This window comes from Panthera uncia (assembly GCF_023721935.1).
Source record: "Panthera uncia isolate 11264 chromosome C1 unlocalized genomic scaffold, Puncia_PCG_1.0 HiC_scaffold_4, whole genome shotgun sequence".
Lineage (NCBI taxonomy): Eukaryota > Metazoa > Chordata > Mammalia > Carnivora > Felidae > Panthera > Panthera uncia.
The window spans coordinates 71,539,578-71,548,759 of NW_026057585.1; the positions used below are offsets into that span (position 1 = coordinate 71,539,578).

General features: G+C 40.9%; 1 pseudogene; it reads left to right on the forward strand.

Moving 5' to 3' along the window:
* The first annotated feature begins 7,519 nt into the window (after nt 1-7,519).
* Nucleotides 7,520-8,755, forward strand: LOC125913685 (olfactory receptor 2D3-like; annotated as a pseudogene).
* Nucleotides 8,756-9,182: the final 427 nt, after the last annotated feature.

The following is a 9,182-nucleotide window of genomic DNA, read 5'->3' on the forward strand; positions in this document are numbered from 1 at the left end:
AGAGAGAGAGAGAGAGAGAGAGAGAGAGAGAGAGAGAGAGAGAGAGAATCTTAAGAAGGCTCTATGCTCAGAGTGAAGCCTGATGCAGGGTTTGATTCCATGGCCTCAGGATCATGACTTAAGCCAAAACCAAGAGTCAGACGCTTACCTGACTGAGTCACCCAGGTGACCTTATTATAAATTTAATTCCTGTAATGTACATGGAACAATTTCGACTTTCTATTTCTTTGTAAGCTGTATTTTTAGTAAGCTGTATTTTTCAAGGAATTTGTCCATTTTATCTAGTTGTCGAATTCATTGACATAAAGTTGGCCAGAACATACCCTTATTATTCTTTTTATATCTGTGAGACCTGTGTGATAGTTCCTCTCTTCTAATAGTGATAATTTGTGTTTAATTTTTTTCTTCCTCAATGACCTAGAGATCTATCAATTTTATTGAACATTTCAAAGAATTACCTTTTGGTTTCATTGATTTTCTTTATAGTTTGTCCATTTCTATCTCACTGATTTTTTTTTCAGTTTATTTAGGTGGAAATTGAGATTTTTTAAAAAGGACCATTCATTTTTTCTAACATAAGGACTTAAAGCTATAGATTTTCTAAGAATTGGTTTAGTTGTAGCCATAGATTTTAATATGTTGGTTTTTTTGTTATCAGTCAGTTCAGAATAGTTTCTTATTTCCCTTGTGATTTCTTCCTTGATACATGAATTATTTAGAAATGTATTGTTTGGAGGCACCTGGGTGGCTCAGTCGCTTGAGCGACCAACTTTGGCTCAGGTCATGATCTCATGGTTTGTGAGTTAGAGCCCCACGTCAGGCTCTGTGCAGACAGCTCAGAGCCTGGAGCCTGCTTCGGATTCTGTGTCTCCCTCTCTCTCTGCCCCTCCCCCACTCATGCTCTGTCTCTCTCTGTCTCAGAAATAAACATTAAAAAAAAAAGAAATGTATTGTTTAACTTCCAATATTTGGGACTTTTCTAGATATCTTCTTTTATTGATTCTTAATTTAATTCTATTGTGTTCAAATAACATACTCTGTAAGATCTCAAAATTTTGAAGTTTTATAGCCCAATATATGGTCTATATTGGGGAACATTCTGTGTGCCCTTTAAACGAATGCTGTTTTGGGCTATAGTGATTAACAAATGTCAATTAGATTAAAAGAGTTGACAGTGTTGTTCAGATCTATGTCCTTGTGATTTTTGGTCAAATTGTTCTGTCAAGTACTATGACATGAGTGTTACAATTGCCACTACAGTTGTGAAATTGCTCCATTTTCACTTTATTCCTGTCAGTTTTTGCTTCATGTATTAGCTAAATGCACATTTACGATTATGCATTTTAAGATGCATGTGTGTTTGGCTGTGTGAAGTTTTATCTCACTAATATGTAAAATAATCTTTTTTTTTAGTATTTGCTTATTTTTGAGAGAGAGACAGAGTGTGAGCAAGGGAGGTACAGAGAGAGAGGGAGACACAGAATCCAAAGCAGGCTCCAGGCTCTGAGCTGTCAGCACAGAGCCTGATGTGGGGCTCGAACTCTCAAACCATGAGATCATGACCTGAGCCGAAGTCAGACATTTAACTGACTGGGCCACCCAGGCACCCTGTAATATGTAAAATAATCTTAATAAGACTCAGGCTCAAAAAAGTAACACATAAAAGACAGCCTATGAAAAAGACGACTTGGAAAAAGACTGAAATAGAAATGAAATTGTCTACAGCTTGCTTCAGTTTGGTTTTTTGAGATTTTCCCTAGCCCATTATGAGAACTAATGTCAAGGTCTAAGAATGATTACATTGATGTGAGTTTGGGTGTAGGCAGAGTTAAAACCTTTAACTGATGTGAAGCATTCTTTTCTGGTATAGTACAGTATGCTTCAGCTTAAAAGACTTGACTCTAGGGGCACCTGGGTAGCTTAGTTGGTTGAGCATCCAACTTTGCCTCAGGTCATGATCTCCCAGTTTGTGAGTTCGATCCCCACATCGGGGCTCGCTGCTGTCAGCACAGAGCCTGCTTCGAATCCTCTGTCCTCCTCTCTCTACCCCTCCCCAGCTTGTGCTCTCACCAAAATAAATAAATATTAAAAGAAAAAAAAGGCTTGGCTTTGGATGATCTTCTCTGTAGTATTCAGCTCTATTTGATGCTTCTTGCTTAAGATTTTATCTTCTCCTTTCCTCCTAAGCAAATGTTATGGAACTGAATGAATAGATCCTTATAGGTCAATGTAACCTTGGGCAGGCAAGCTGAGGTCCCCTATGGAGAAGACAGAAGGTATAAATAGCTCTGAAAATGAACTGTCTGGAAGGACAAAACTGCTCACCCTTATGTCTGGGTATAAATAAAAATTGTTCACTACGGAGCAACTGAAGTTCTTGCGGTGAGGGCAGGGGTTTCCAGATTCATGTTCAAAGTCAGAAAAAGAAGGAATATGTGTGCTGGGGAGGATGAGAGGTAAGATGCAGGGAAATTCTAAAATCCTATACCATTAAGTGAAGTTAATTCCATTTGAATATTTGGATTCAGGTTAGTAAATCTTAGCCTTCTATAGTGTTAAAGTTAATGAACATATATCTGTGTCCTTCTGCTTGACTGACATCTTAATTTAGTATCTCAGAGGCAGCTCAAATTTAACATGTCCAAAAGGAAACTCATCACTGTTTACTTCAAACCTGTTCCTCTCATGAGTTTTCCATTTGAATAAATGGCATCATCATCCACCCAACAGCCCAAAACAACTGATGTCCCACATCCAATTAGTCTCTACTAAATCCCTTTGATTATCTCCAATTTGTCCCCTTCTTTTCATCCCTTCTATTCCTGGACAGTAAAGCCTAATAATCTCTCAATTGAACTCTTTTAATAGACTCCAATTGGTCTTCCTCCTTCCAGTTTTATTAGCCAAACTGGCTACTAATCTTTCAAAAACTCTAATCTGGCAATCCAATGGTATGCTGGTAAATATTTAACCATCAGCTCTCTGGGGAAAATAAAAAGCTCTGATTTGTTGTGTTTGCCGATTTCTTTGGTGTGAATGCTTCTACCATGACCAATTTCAAGCTACCAATGTGATATCGCTGAGCACAGGGTTGGGAAGAAGTGAGCACAATTGGCTCTCATGAGCCAAGTCAGCTACAGAATGCCACTACACCATGTCACTCTCTCTCTCTCTTTTTTTTAATGTTTATTTATTTTTAAGAGAGAGAGTGTGTGGGAGAGGGGAAGAAAGAGGGGGAGACAGAGGATTGGAAGGGCTCTGCACTGACAGCGGAGAGCCTGATGTGGGACTCAAACTCACAAACCATGAGACCATGACCTGAGCTAAAGTCAGACACAGAACCGACTGAGCCACCCAGGCGCCACTCTTTAATAATAAATTTCAATAGATCTTTGATGCCCTCAGGATATACTATAAACTCTTCAGGCTGGTCTACAAGACTCTCCATGATCTGGCCCTGATAATTTCTCCAGACTCATCTCCCCCATCTCCCCATTCCTACCCAACACCCACCTTGCTCAAATCCTCACTTTGTGCTTTAATCAATGGGCACAAGGATGGGAAGAGATTTTTCCAGACTCCAAAAAGGAGAGCTAAAAATGGATGGGACAGGCATAGAAATGGGAAAAGGCCAAAGGCAGGTGTGCCACCAGCTCAGCCTTCAGTGGGACACAACAATCACTGGACAGATGAGACAACATTACCTACTGAGATCAAGATACCTGACTCCGAGACCTAGTTCTGTCTGACTTTCCACAGTTATTTCTATCACTAGGCCTCAGTTTCCCCACATCTAAAATGAGGGTTTGGGGTGGGGGGGAACACCTAAGAGCTTTCTAGTTTAGACATCCTTTTTCTTTTTTTTTTTTTTTTAAATTTTTTTTCAACGTTTTTTATTTATTTTTGGGACAGAGAGAGACAGAGCATGAACGGGGGAGGGGCAGAGAGAGAGGGAGACACAGAATCGGAAACAGGCTCCAGGCTCCGAGCCATCAGCCCAGAGCCTGACGCGGGGCTCGAACTCACGGACCGCGAGATCGTGACCTGGCTGAAGTCGGACGCTCAACCGACTGCGCCATCCAGGCGCCCCAAGTTGTACATTCTGACTTCACTTCTAAAGCAGCGATAGTACCCCTGAATGATGTGGGCTTATAATCATGCTTGAACACTTCTGAAAATGGAGCACTTGCCATTTCACCACCATCACCACCACCACCACCACCCACCCACGAGCAGAATGTGTCATTACTGGGAAGATCAATCACCAGAAGCTTTGTTTGTTTTTCTAAACTAAGCTTACACTTGTCCCCCTGCAACTTTCACCAATCACTTCTAATTTTTTGATCTTGGGAACACATAACACACATTTCCACCTTTCTCTGTATGACATCTTTGGTGAGGTCTCTACAGTTCCTCATAAGTCTCCAAGCTAAGCTTTCCCAGTATCTTCCACTCTTCCCTAAGTAGCATGTTTTCATGGGTCCTTTACTAATAAGCTCTTTTCTCTGTATAGACAAGCTAGGTTGCCATTTTTCCCTTCTAAATTGTAGGTCCAAATATTAAAAACTGCTCTGGGCAGCCCTTGGTCTCTATGTAGTTAATAGCAGGTATTGACTCTGTGGCCTTGCGGGGTGACTATAAATGATGTCTGTAAATGGTCTAGGCCAGTTCCTGTTTAGAAATATGTTGAGAGCTATGTATGTCCAAGGGAAAGCCCAAAATGAGCTTGGCACAATGGCTAGCTTTATAGGCAGCAAAGTTCAGCACTAAATATAGTTCCACCATGAGTAGCATCAGTGGCTTGCCCCCTCAGAGGCTCAGCTTGGATTCAGTCCATCCATTTATCCAACATTTATAATGCCTATTCCGTGCCAGGCATGGTTCTAGAATCTGATGGTACACAATAATCAGGAAGATAAAAATTCCTGCATTCTTGTGAGGGAAACTGACAGTTGAAAAAATTGTATCATACATTAGAAGATGCTAAGTACTATGAAGAAAGAAAACAGGAGATGGGTATAGAGAGTGGGGGATATTTCAGTGTTAAGCAGGATGGTCAGAAAAGACTCAAGTTTTTCCTGAAAAGATGGACATTTGAGCAAATACTTGAAGGAGATGATGGAGTAAAGATTTCTGGGGAAAGAGAATTACTAGCAGTGAGAACAGTAAGTGCAAAAGCTCTGAGGTAGGAGCATGCCTTGAATGAGGAACAGCAAAAGGCTGGATGGCTGGACAGACAGAGTGAGAGATGGGAGGTAGGAGATGGAGTCCAGGATGTGATGGGGGGCACTTAGCTCCTTTTCTGGGTGTTACCAGAAGCCACTGGAGGGTTTGAGAAGAGGATTCACATGATGTTTAAATGATCTGAACTATATATTTTTTAATGTTTATTTATTTCTGAGAGAGAGAGAGAGAGGCAGAGCACAAGCTATGTGGCAGGGGCAGGGGGCTGTGCAGAGAGAGAGATGGAGACACAGAATCTGAAGCAGGCTCCAGGCTCTGAACTGTCAACACAGAGCCCAACATGGGGCTGGAACCCATGAACTGCAAGATCATGACCTGAGCCGAAGTTGGACACTCAACCAACTGAGCCACCCAGGCACCCCAATCTGACCTACACTTTAACAGGATCACTCTAGTTACTGTGCTAAGAATAGACTGTAGGGGAAGAGAATTGGAATCCTGGAACTGGTTAGGGGATATCACAATATTCCTGGCAAGAGCAAATGATGATCTGGACCAGAGTAGTAATGGTATAGAGGATGAGAAGTGATCTTTTTTGGGATACATATTTCAAAGAGAATAGCAATACTGCTGATGAGTTACATGGGAGAAAGAGAAAAGTTAGAAAGTCTTTGAGTTGCTTTTTAAAAGCTCTTAGCCACATCAAAGGATGGAATTGCCATTAACTGAGCCGAATGTGAAAGGAGGAGGTTTATAGGGAAGTGGAAGTTTGACTTTAGAAAAATGTTTAACATGCCCCTTATATATCCAAATGAAGATAGGTGGCAAGTAGGCAACTGGACAGACGAATTAAGAGAAGACATCTAGGATGGAGATATATTTCAGATTTACCAGCATACTCTAGTGTTTAAAGCCTAGGTCATATCTGCAAATCAGAGTGAGGATTTATTATTCAGATCCCACTAGCCACCATTTTATTGCATTGTCTTCCAACATGAGTATCAATATTATTTTTCTCATCCATCTGAGCCTGAGTCCTGCTCATGGCTTTATATGACATTATATTAACCCAAATGGATAGCTCTCTGCCTTTTCACTACCACTACAAAAATGTCTCAGATATTGAAATCTTGATCCAAGTTTTTAGGGTTCTTTATGAAAAAACCTGACCATCTGCAATGCTGTGCGATATGCACTTTCTGCCCCCTACAAGTGTGATTACACAGTTCGGTTTTCGCTCACAATGCCATCTAAAGTGGGCCTATTTTTGTGCTTGGTGACCTGCTAAACCCTGCATGAAATCTGATGGTGTGAGAGACACATTTCAGCTTAATGTTGTGGGACTTGGGGTTTGAGTCCTACTCTCTGTCTGACCTTGGATGGCTGGTTGTATGAAATGAGAATAGTGATACTGACCTTGGTGGGTTGGGGTGATAATCTAATGAATTACATTTATTAAAATGCTTTTATAGATTGCCATTCTATAAATAACCATTTCCTTCTTTGAGGGTCTCGAAAAGGTGTACAGCCAGCTGTCCATAGTCTGTTGTAGTCATATAGGGACTAGCAGAAGGATTAAGAGAAATGGACTGGTCAGTAACATGTTCTGTCATCCAGGCCTGCCCAGGAAGGATCAAGGACTGATTCCAGGTCAAACCGAAGACCAATCCCACCCACCACCCAACTCTCTCCTGGGAGCAACATGGCCTTGGAGGAGTCTTTACTAGTTTTTAAGAAAAGCTTCCAGATGCATAGGCACCTAATTCCCAGGTAAATATGCTTCATTTTCTTGAGAAATGCCAAGAGCATAAAAGTTTTCTCTAGATTTCAGTTCTTGAGTCTCTGGCAATCTTTACTTTTCAATTTTTTCTTTATAATTTTAAACACAATTATAGTGATTAAGTGATTACAGTGATCACACTATAGGAAGGTGGGGATAAAAAAGAGGATATACACTTCCTGGAAGGTGGGGATATAAAAGGGGATAAAAGTTCTTGGGGAAAGATTCCTCTTCCCCAGAAAGTTTATTTGAGAGTCTCTTTTTTTCCTGAAAACTTATGATGTGTGGGTTTTCAAAGTGACAGCAGCAGAGAGGAAGAAAGCTAAGAGAAGAAGCTAGGGCTTTTGTTTGTTTCACATTTACACTGTCCTTTGCAACACCTCTTAGTTTTGATATTTGAAAGAATGACTTTAAGAACTATAGAGACCTCTAGAACTTTTTGGTTTACTGTAAAACATTTTTTTTAATTTTTCTAGCCTCTTTATTTTGGTTTATGGTGTGTGTGTGGGCGGGGGGGGGTGGTGGTGTAGGTGCACGTGTGCACACGTCCTTCCAAATAGGACTTCGGCTGGTACAATTCCTTCCATAACACCCATGAAATTTTACCAGGGCTAGTTAGTTAGACAAACCAATTCATATTTATATTCATATTTATAGAATCTCTACTAAATACCACACTGGCCCAATTTGAATAGAATGTTCCCTGGTTGTGGAAGTGCATATCTTAGTTTGATTGTTTAAGCTCTGAGATGACTTTGGTCCTTGCATCTGTGGCTCTCATGTGGTGTTCTCTCATTGAGACTGCAAAGGATTAAGGAGTATGTTCTCTTCTTTCCTCAGAAGGAAGGCAATACATAGCCAAGGCTGGAGAAATGAAAGCTCTGTAACTGAGTTTATCCTCCTGGGCTTCTCCAGAAATCCCTGGACCAACTGGATCCTTTTCTTCCTCTTCCTCTTTCTTCACTTACTTACAGTCCTGGGCAATGGGCTCATTGTTACCTTGATCAGAGTAGATGCACACCTCTACACCCCCATGTACTTCTTCCTCAGCATCCTGTCTGTACTGGATCTCAGCTATGCCATCACCACTGCGCCCCAGATGTTGATCCATCTAGTAAGCAGAATAAGACCACATCCTATATTGGGTGTGTGGTCCAGATGTATGTTCTCCTGATCTTGGGAATCACTGAGACATGAATTTTTGCAGCCATGGCCTATAACAGATATGTTGCCATATGCTATCCACTCCAAGACTAGCCAAACCCTGTGTATAGTTCTGGTAGTCAGCTCTGCCCTTTGTGGTCTCACCTGTGTCCTCATTTACACAGTCTTTGCAATGAATCTGCCGTACTATGACCCCAATGAGATCAACCACTTCTTTTGTGAAATTCCTGCTGTCTTGAAGTTGGCTTGTGCAGATACATCCCTCAATGACCAAGTGGACTTTATCTTGGGTTTCATCTTGCTCCTGATCCCATTATCCCTCATCCTGGCCTCATATGTTTGCATTTTCATGGCTATTCTAAAGATTCATTCCACTCAGGGATGAATCAAAGCGTTCACCACCTGTGCTTCACACATCACTGTGGTCATTATGTTCTGTATTCAATGTATGGTCATGTATATAAGGCCTGGTTCTGAAGCCTCCCCAGAGGATGACAAAAGTTGGCCCTGTTCTACAATGTCGTTTCTGCCTTTCTCAACCTCATCATTTACAGCCTCTGGAACAAAGATGTGAAGAGGGCTTTCTTCAAGTTAATTAGAATGAGTAAGGATGCTCAACAGCCATAGACTAGGACAGCCTGCAGTGCCTCTGATCTCTGTCTATCCCACCCATACTTCCACTGAAGTCATTAGACTGGATCAGGAGCCCAGAATGAAGGAAATGTCTAGAAAAAAAAACACTTTTGCATTAATTTGGCCACTGGACACATTAGGGAAGGACTCAGAGAGAATTGTGTTCAGGCTTAAATATATCATTGATCTTCTTTGGCTTTGGAAGAATCACCTTAATTCTCTGGGATTTAATTTCCATATCTGTAAGTGACTTTAACGTCACTATGTGTTTTATATGCACTTATTATTTTAATTCTTATAACAACTCCAGAGGTAGGTATTATCATTCTCTTCATACAGATAAAGAAACTGAGGCACAAGAAGATTAAGTAAATTGTCAAGTGCTACCCAGCTAAAAAGTAACACAATTGAGATTTGAACC